The sequence below is a fragment of the Styela clava genome, chromosome 1 (genome assembly GCF_964204865.1).
Source record: "Styela clava chromosome 1, kaStyClav1.hap1.2, whole genome shotgun sequence".
In the NCBI taxonomy this organism is placed as follows: domain Eukaryota; kingdom Metazoa; phylum Chordata; class Ascidiacea; order Stolidobranchia; family Styelidae; genus Styela; species Styela clava.
Window position 1 is genome coordinate 27,622,373 of NC_135250.1, and position 10,690 is coordinate 27,633,062.

Genomic DNA, 10,690 nt, shown 5'->3' on the forward strand with positions numbered 1-10,690 from the left:
AATATCTACAAATTACTTACCTACAAATATCAATACAGGCGTAAAGATATGCATGTTTTTTAAATATGTCTGGCGGCTTTCTCTTGTACACACACTGAATAACTTTACTAGGATATCTCAATATATGAATGTTGAAATTTTGAAACTTGGCCAGGGCAACTGGTGTTACGCGTATCAGACTACCCATATACGTCACTTATTATATATATCACTTATATATCACTTATTACGCATACTAAAGATAAGAACATTACTTGCCAAATGAAAATAATAACTTGCCAAATTCAAAAATGTGGTTGTAATGTACGCTTGTTGATGATTTGCTAATGCGTGGGATTACCTCATTGTGTATGGAAGATCACCTGTAACAGGTAGTTGAACTCATTAATTGAAATAATTAGCTTACTAAGGCCATTCGTCGATTTTATGTTTACTTCTCCAAATAATATTTCAAATTTGTGATACTTTCCACAGATTCTCAAACACTCTGTTCGTTTAAAAAATTATTTATATTTTTTTCGCAAAATATGTATTGAAAATGAATCGGTTAAATTAGGAAATATAAATTGGAACAAGACAGAGCAATACCCAAATACATGAACATCAAGGTCGGGCATCGGGACCTTTACTTGCTGAAAAAGTTCGTAGGGTACACGTGGCGGAGGAGATCGACCGTGGCTGAATAAAGTGTAACCAATAACAACAACCATATGTGTGATGTTTGTTCATATTTGCTTGTTGTATTCATCTGCAACAAAAGGGCACAAAGATTCAATAACCAGTTAAAATCCCGCTAGCATATGCGAATTACACTAAAATTTGATTATTTAAAACATTATAGCAAACTTGCAAATCAGGTTTTAACACGGTAGATATACACATCGATGACTCAACAAACTTAAATGAAATATATTGAAATACGGCAGCACCGCCTAATTCTAATTTAATAAATTAATTATTGCGAGAAAATCAATCAATCATTAGGCTACTTCAGCTATCCAAAATTGTGAACATGCGACAACGTAAATTCGCTATACCATCAATTGTATTTCTCAGGAAGGCATGATTGGACCGGACTTTCAAATGGGGATATTTTCAAAGAAATTCTCGAACCTGATATCGTATTCGAACTTGTACTTCGCAGTCGAAGTTATCCAAGGCATATAAGCGCGAATTTCCATATCGTTCGTTGAAAGGATTATGGGTATCAAACCATGAAACGCCCTGTTTTTTAGTAATTTCTTAAAAAATACAGGAAAATCTTATAAGGAAATGCGTATGAATTCATGTCTTACTGCAAATGCCGCAAAACTGCATTTATAAAATGTTGGAAATATGGGTGGGGCCCCCTGGCTGTTATGGTTGTTGACCCGATGACGAAACTATCGTTTTTTTACAACTTCTGTCATTTATGCATTTGCAATGTATTACAGAAACTCCAACGTTTTTTAATCATAAAATTGATTTCTTTTCCTCATTTAAAAATAAAATATAACTCCGACCGACCCTGACATAACAAAACTAAGACTTGAGACAAAACGATTTGTTAGTTTAGTTTATTCAATCACTCATCAGTTGCAACAACTTACTTCAAGCTTGTTGATTATCAGTATAACACGCTGCCGTCAGCCCACGAAGCCTTTAAATAGACGTCATCATATCTGCAAATTGCTATTTAAGATAATTGCTATATCTGTAAATTTGCTTACGAGCGGAATATCGTCACAGAATCCCATGCGACAGCAAAAAGGAAATATGTAACCAATAAATATTCCATGTGTTGATTGCGAATTCTTTTACCTAAGACTAAATCGTGTACATGGAATCGTTCACGACAAAAGCATTGAATTAAACTGTAATATATACAGAGAAGAACGAAAATTATTTAGATGGTATTTAAGCTATTGACACGCACTGGTTGGTGGATAGCGCTTTTTCGCGAAAATAATACAAATGACCTTGGTTGGACAAAAACTTTCATTAAAAAATCTAATGTGAATCAAGTAATGCGCTGCGCAAAAAATTAGTTGGCCGATAGAATAAAAATCAGTGATGTACAGCAGACACTGCCATTAAAATTGTTTATAAATATAATTATATATGGACCCAGAACAAATCTTTTTTACAGTGTTCTAGTTATACTTTCCAAGATCAAGAATTGCATAGATTGTACATTATTATTAAACCACAATATTTATTTTTTCAACAGACAGATGCTGCGTACAAAGCTATTGTCACCTATGCTGGAGTGGGAAAGGCAGGTAATTATTTTAATAAGTCCCTGTTTACTCGTGTTTGAACTCTTTTTGTTTCTCTCTTTCTCTACTATTTGTTCAAATACGCTCTACGTCACTGTTTTTATCAGTTTTCTACCAATGCACGTCTGTATACGACACAAGTATATATCAGTCCGTGAAAGTTTGAGTAATAAAATAGTATTCAAATAGTGTGATAAAATAAGAGGCTGTCATCATTTATTCCATAAACAGAAAATGCGCAAATTTAGCAGTACTTTGGGTCTAGGCTATATATACGAATATAGACATATGTCAATGTTTTTTATTATCAAAATTCGATTCTTTCGGAAATTGGAGTAAAAATCAGCACCATCTTGAATTTTTAGTTGACATTTATTTAACAGGAAGTCGGATAATTGTTAATTTTAAGACTTTGCAGTTATGCTGTTAGAGTGTTTCATTCGTTGGTGAAGTTAGTTATGAAAACATTTATTTATTTACATAACAAAAGTTTTACACGGTCAATAATGTTTGAATATTTTTTCCAGGGATTCAAATAGGCAATTGGGCTAAAGTTACAAACGGTGAGGATATTTTATATTATTCAGAATTTGTTCCAGTTGTTGTGAGATCTATATTAAACAATATTTTGAATGTCGTTTTAAAAATGAAATTTTGTTTCAAGGTTTGGAGTTTAATTTGTTAGGTCACGAAATTTTGATGACATAATAACACAAAACTTCGAAATGAAAAACCAAACACATAGAGCAAATAGATATAGCAACATCCACTTCGTGTTCGAAAATTTATCATACTTGCCGTTACATGAAATAGTTTTAAACAAATCGTTTCTAATTCCAGGTCTGAATTATGCGACCAAGTTTAATCTTCACAAAGGTAATATGCTGTTGAATTGCGTATATTTTACAAACCATATATACTTAATATTTAGAATAAGATTTCATGTTTATTCAAAATGGGACCAAGGCTCATAACGGCTCGACCAACTAACTACTGGTCTAGTTACATTAACAAAAGGTATGGTATTATTGAGATACTCCAAATAAATTTTTTATTCGATTAGTGTTAGTTCAACGCGCTTTTGGGACGCCTATCCACTATAATATATTGGGTATAAACCTCTTTAATGGAGTGGAACCTCGAGGAAACACTCCGGAGGAACGCCTGCAAAATTATTCAATCGTCTTCTATTGCCTGATTTATATATAAAAGATATATAAAATATATATAAAAGAAAACCCAATACTGGCAAAACAAAATGATCTATAAAGTGTAGTAAGTTTACCCTGTGCTCACTTTTTTCAGTTTTAACTATACATAGACATTGGGGCGAAGGTTGCAGACCCACTTGCTTTCGTTGAGAAACATCAAACAACTTTCTCCAAATCTTCTGAAATTTAATTACTTACTGTAATTTTTGTGAAATGTTTCTTATATTTGATTGCTGAATTACATTATTAACGATCGGATTAACCAAATTTGTTTTATTTGTTATTTTTATTATGTGTGGAACAGGAATTTGTCATTGGCAGCTAGACAGTGGGATTGGTTAATTTGTTATTTTTATAAAAGTTGGAATGCTGTGAAATGAACCCACAGTGGAGAGAGCTATCCAGGTATTCTCTCATACGTATATTCTTTCCACGGGATTCGAACCAGTAAACCTAAGCAATGTAATTAGGTAGCAGGTATATTCCTAACACTTATCATGATGCACCAAACTATCGGCCTACCTGCACCTACTCAGATTTCTACATTCCTACTCTTCATTTTGCATAAAATCGAATCTTCAAAAGTATTTTACCTATAATCTTTATTTGGGAATAGTTTTCTGGATTACAATATATCATGAATGACTGTGGCTGAGGGTCAAATGAAATCAAGGCAAGGCCGTCTGTAATTTTGTATTCCTCATCTATAATATTCCAGTCGATATAGAGCCAAGGCTCTCCATATATATATACGGTGGTTATTCATCTTTCGCTTCGGAAAACCCCCTGTATCTACAACCACAGATATCTAACGATATGAAATAAGCTGATATCTTTTGAATAACCGGAATTTTTTCGGTTCGTGATTTCCCACCTGATTTATTGTACAATGGATATGGATATGGATATGAGTATGAGCGTCGATACTAACACATATACGTCGAACGCATTATTCACTGTAGTGAGTCCATACGTCGAGGATTGAGGAGGTTTCGGTATAAGGACTACAATGCCTCAAATAAGCTAGAAGCCTAAACTAAGACCAAGTTGGAGATAGCAATACCCATGGTAATATGTACCTCGTTTTCGGAAAAAGCAAGTGCAATTATGTCATGAACTTTAATATTCTAATACAAACTATGATCCAGCATTTTAATTAAGATATCATTTATTGGATGTCAAAACGTCTAATTTTAAAATTATTGCATAATAGCATAATTACTTTAAAACACAATTCGACATGTGTCTGGAAACAGCCACTGGTAGTTCAAAAAATTTTGGTTGAGGTTAATGTTATATTCTTTCAACATGTTCCATCTTAACTTCAGTTTGGTTTTCTGCATCAAGCAGGTCATCAGGTGCATATGTTCAGCAAAGTAAATATACAAAGCAGCCAATATTTTAAAGCAGGAAAACGAAATTTATGCTGAATAGTTCTGAAGAATAATGTGATGTTTTAGCATTTTGGACTCCTTTCGCCTATAAACATTCAGATGACTAATATACTTGCTATTTCGAGCCTGATGCGGAGGTATCGTATTTTTCAATCAAATGTTGCATCGGGGTATTACTTTTCAGCTTGTACTTTTATATTTGCAAGTTTAGTTTGTTTGCTTCAAATTTTAGGCCGGATAACAGTTTGTTTTGTCGCAACTTATTAGCGGAATACCGTAATTGAATCCTGTGCGTAAAACAGACTAGGAAGTGTGCATATGCTGAATATTATTTAGGCATTGGTTACACAAGTATTTCTTAGACATGGCAAAGTTTGACCTTATCTGTTTATTAATTATATTTCTGGCTTTTATACTAACGATAACTGCAGGAGAAAATAGCGTAAAGGCGGCACTGAAGGTACTTACATAAGTTCAATTAAAGTTCAAGTTAAATTAAAGTTAAAGTTCAATTACCTTTTTGCAAACTTTTTACTGGTATTATATCAGTTTGTGGCGTTTAAAAGGTAGAGGTGATAATGGAAGTTGGTTCAATACACGAAAAGCAATTTAATGTAATATTTAACAAGCGATGTTGTGTTAGTTAGTTCATTGATAGCCTCGCATACTTTAAGGCTTGATTTTCAGAGCAACATAATTTTGTCATCTCTTTTGGAGAAGACCGATTTTTTTTTTTTTTTTTTCCAAAACAATCAGGCTTTTACTTTACGAAGATACATATTGAGTTTTAAAATTAAAAGCGTGTATTTTCTCCGGATATAAATCGATTACAATTTCAGTATCAAACACACAATTAAGAGTCAAAATGTTTAAATTAGGTATCTGTGGGACTATAAGCATTCTAAGAGGTTTTTTTGGCACCGAACATTGACTTTGAATACAATCATTTTCCAAAATTCTTTAAATTTAGCATAATAGTCGTTGATTCTCAGAGGATTTTTAAAAATACTTGTCTCTGAATTGGATTTTCACTTTTGAATTTTAAATACCAACTCCTTAAAATACTTTCTGCAATATTATTGAGCAATCGCATCTTATTTTATAGAGTTCTGCTGCTGCATATAGGAATCTCGTCGTCTATTCCAAAACAGGCAAAAGAGGTAATGGAATCCCTTTTTTTTTTCTTAATCTGACTTGGTTGCGTTTGATGAGATAACGTCAGTAAACGGATAAATTAATAAATTTATACCAAGAGCACGAAAATAGCTAAGTATGGATTATATAGATGTTTACTGGGCAAACCCTATCCCTATATTTCAGTGTTTTTCAAAAATTTCAAGAAATGTTCCATACATTTATAAAGGTATAAAAGAGCAATGCAAAAATATATGGACACGAAGATGCCATTACCGAATGCTCGCACTATTCACTGAGTACTAGTTAGCCAATTATATCCACACTTACAATAAATGTTTCATATTTTGTTATTCTCTTCAGATTATTCAAGCGGCACATGGACAGACAACACAAAATGTGAGACTTTTATCAGATTTGATTTTTTGAAGTTTATTGAAAATGTTTTTATAATGAATTTTACGTATCTGTTTCTTGTGAGTTCGCTAAAAAAAGTTGAGATCACCCTACTGAAATTGTGCTACTGAAAACTTGTTATCTTGTTGGCCGAAAGCTTAAAAATATTTTAAAAATAGCTCAAAAATATTATTCACCAATTTAAAAAATATAGTCTATAATTTCAGATTCGAACTTTCAAGAGACGTATGAGCTCTGTACAGGTAATGTACGACTATAGTAAGCTTATATATATTTTTTGACGAAAACTTTAGTGTTGTTTCCTTCGGAAGGAGCAACCTTCTGTAAGCCTCGCCCTTCCACCAGTTGGTTGGCATAAAACAGTTGAGCAGTATATATATATACGCTTTTAACTAGGCTTAAAACTAAAAACTTCAAGCAGCTTTTTCCATCTTTAATTTGAATTTGAAAAAAATGGTCCATTAGCTACGAGGAAAAGAATTTTTTTCCAGCAACAATTTAGCAGAACAATTAATATTTACACTTCATATCCAAAATATAGGTATCGTAGGGTTGTATTGAAAGTTTTCGCAAAAACATCTAATAGCCGGTTTTTGAAAAATCACCCCATAGCATAATATTAAATTACAAATAAAATCAATCTAATTATATTTTAGTGTCAATTTCAATTTCATTTCCGGATCTTGATTGCAAGAGTGCATTCGGCTGTCCTGGCTGATTAGCGAGTTCATTGTACTTCAACTATAAATCTCCAAAGACTTAGAATTAGAAAATGTAATTTAAGAGCCTTATAATTATTATATAATATGCAAATATACAAGTGTGTGAAATATCTTGAATATGCGATTGATTGTATTGCTGACATACCAGTGTATCATACTGTTCTGTCGATGTCAAAAACGTTTACGGCCAAAGGCATTTTTTAAAGAATTTAATTACTTGGAGTGCACTTTTCCATATTTGCTCTTCTGATCTTATTGACTTGGCATACAGTACTTCAATATCTTTGATATTTGTGGTGCTTAAAGCACCGCCACAAATCAGTATAGTTTTAGTATAGATCGGTATTAGTGATTGGCCGTATATCTGATCAGAGATGAGAGTCTCATTATCTCTGAATGATTTGCATAAAGTTAATGGGGCAGCAATTGAGGATTATAATTGATATATAATGAAATTTGAATGCCTAACGTGTAAGAGATGATGGGCAAATATAAAGGCAGTATGTTTGATTATAGAGAAGCCACACAATGTTAATATGGCCAGCCATTTACGCAATATGTATTTTTTTACGTGTCTTTTGCTAGGTCAGCATTTATATACTTATCCAGGGGAGAAGAAAGTTAAGCATTTGGCGAACAATTATCTCTCGTCTGGTTACCAGTCCATGTCGAGTATAGCATAGGTTGTCAAAGTGCTCCGTACGGATCCCCAGGGCTCCGCGGAAGAAACCTAGGGGCTCCGCGTGCTATTCGATTACTTTTCAAAATACTGACTTTGCAAATTTTGTAATTGTTCTAAGAAGCAATAACAGGTTTAATAAAATTTGACAACAGTATAGCCTCGAAATAAGGCAAAGAGGCTGAATTCAGAAATGACATTATTTATAAGCAGTAGCGCAGTCAGGATTCTTAAGAGGGAGAGGGGTTCAAAATTCGAATCGGAAATTTTTGCGCAACATTCTTCGCTATTGAAAAAAAAATTTCATTAGATAACGAGATTTCTGTTGCGTAAAATATTCAATCCATGACCATTGCGAGCAACATTTAAAATGTCTTGTCATAATAATTTATTTGTGCTTATCGTTACTCACGTTTGATTCGAGATTACTATTAGGATTACTAAAATAAAAGATTACTATTCTAAAATAATATAAAATACGTGATAAACTGCCAACAATGAATAAATTGGAATCGTATTTTTGCGATCTTGGGATTTGTCAAACTTGATTTGTTCTTTCGCATTCGAGGTTATTTTTAAGCAAGGTATCGGCGTTACAAAAAGCTCTAGGTTGACGTTAAAACTCAAAAAGTACAATTTACAATCAATGACCGATGCGGGCATATTTAAAATGACTTGTTCCTTGGGTTAATTGAGTTCAATGTAATAAATCATTAATTCTCAAATTCAGTGGCGGCGCGTGGTCATTTTGACAACCGGGACAAGCTACTGCGGGAACAAGTTACCCCCATCTACGGGGACAGGATGAGCGCTGTAAGTTCTCCCATCATTTTATTAGTATAAAAACCATTCCATCGGTAACACCAATCGGCAAAAGCGACAATTTTTAACTATAAGAAAGTGTCTTTAAAACCGGTCCAAGTCAAGGGATTAATAAATATAGACATAGTTTATTTTGAAACCTCTTTCAAAAGGAAAGGTAATATTTACCCAGATAAATACAATGACATATTAACAGAAACTTCGGGAAAGCAGACAAAACCTAAAATAAGGTTTAAAACGTTACTATGAAGAAAGGAAAGTTAATGCAAAGATAAGGACATGCGTCGCTCACTCATAGATATATATGCTGCTAGACTTCTACTGCTTGAACATATATGCAACACGCCGCGGTTTCTTGGAAGCAAAATGCTCAATAACGCGCTGATTAAAGTCATGCATCCCAGAAATAACGTCTTTGTGAACGGATAAAACAGCCAAGGAATTTAATCTATCTTGCTTCATTGTGTTTCTGAGATACGTTTCAATACGCTTCAGCGTGCTGAATGTTCGCTCTGCGTCGACGGAAGAAATAGGCGTCGTCAAAATGATATCCAAAAATTTTGCAGACGCCGCAAAGGTAGTTACTAGAGTGTTATCTATGAGGAACCCATAGAGCGCGCAAGATGATGTGATGTTCAAAAAAGTTTGATTGGTGTATGTACATCGCAATTCATTTTCCTATTTACCCACGTTTATCATGGGGTAAAATTTGGAGACAGTAGCCAACAAATGGATGGGAATTTGACGTGCAAATTTTGAAAAATTTTTGGGGTTCATCAAAGAGAACGCGGCAAGGTGTTCAGTGCGCAGACGATCGCCTATTTGATTCAACAGAATGTCACAGCATTCCTTTGCAGACAAAATCAAACGCTGCGTTGTTTGCCCGCGGCGTAAATAAGCACTCCATGTGTCGTCGTATTTTATTGTTTCCCGGATACGAGATACAGCATCGCAGAAGTCTGAAATACACGACTGCACAGACGCTCCATCCTTTAGCCTTGACTGCAATGCGCCGTATAACACATCCACATGATAGAATATTGTGGAGAAAAAAGCGAGAAAAAATGAAAACTCACCATCTTCTAGCAGACGCTTTAGACCCGCCGCCTCCCTCACAGAGCGTTCGTCCCAAACCGGAGAGCTCTGAATGCCATTGAAACACTCAATGAGCTCAGACCTAATTTCGGACACGCCCTGCACCACGCGTGATTGGAAGTTCCAACGTGTTGATGCACAAGCTGGGAGACGGCGGCTACATATCTGGCGAAGGAGGTCAGAGCGCTTCGGCGAAACGGAAAAAAATGAAGAAAACCCCAAAACATTTGCAAAAAATATACGGACGAGAGGGGTATCAAGACACATATTTTTAATAACGAAGTTAAATTGGTGTGCATAACAATGTAAATCTTCTTTTATATAAACTTGAACACCATGTTTCGACCCACTCATGACTTCCGCGCCGTCATAAGTTTGAGCTATCTATCAATTTTGACTTCGCGTTGTAAGGCTGTAACACTTCTTTCAGTACAGCCGATATCCCGCAAGCCGTGCGATCAACGATTGGTACAAAGCTGTGAAATCTCTCGGTAGGTTTACCATCTCTCACAAACCGAAAAATCACAGCTAGTTGGGAAACGCACGTGATGTCAGTTGTCTCGTCAGACTGAATCGAAAGGAACTGGCAATTCTCAATTTCAGCGGTTTCAGAAATCTACTCGCGCATAATTATCCCCCATGTGTTTTTTACTTTGCACGATTAATCAAATGATGGAAACCTGATGAATCATTGCTTTGAATTCCGAAACCATGATAGGTTTGCAACTTACGAATTATATCACTATCTGACTAACGTGGTACTAAGTGTAATGAATGTTATAATAATGTACAGAATGTCATTGTAATGCTCGAGTTGTCATATAAAATGAGTCGGAAAGTATTTTCCAAAAAATATAAGTGATAGTTTTTTAGCGATTTATTCTTTGGGTATAAATAGTTAGAAATAGATCAATCAAATAGCTACTTAAATAAGCAATATTGTCGCAACGACAAACTC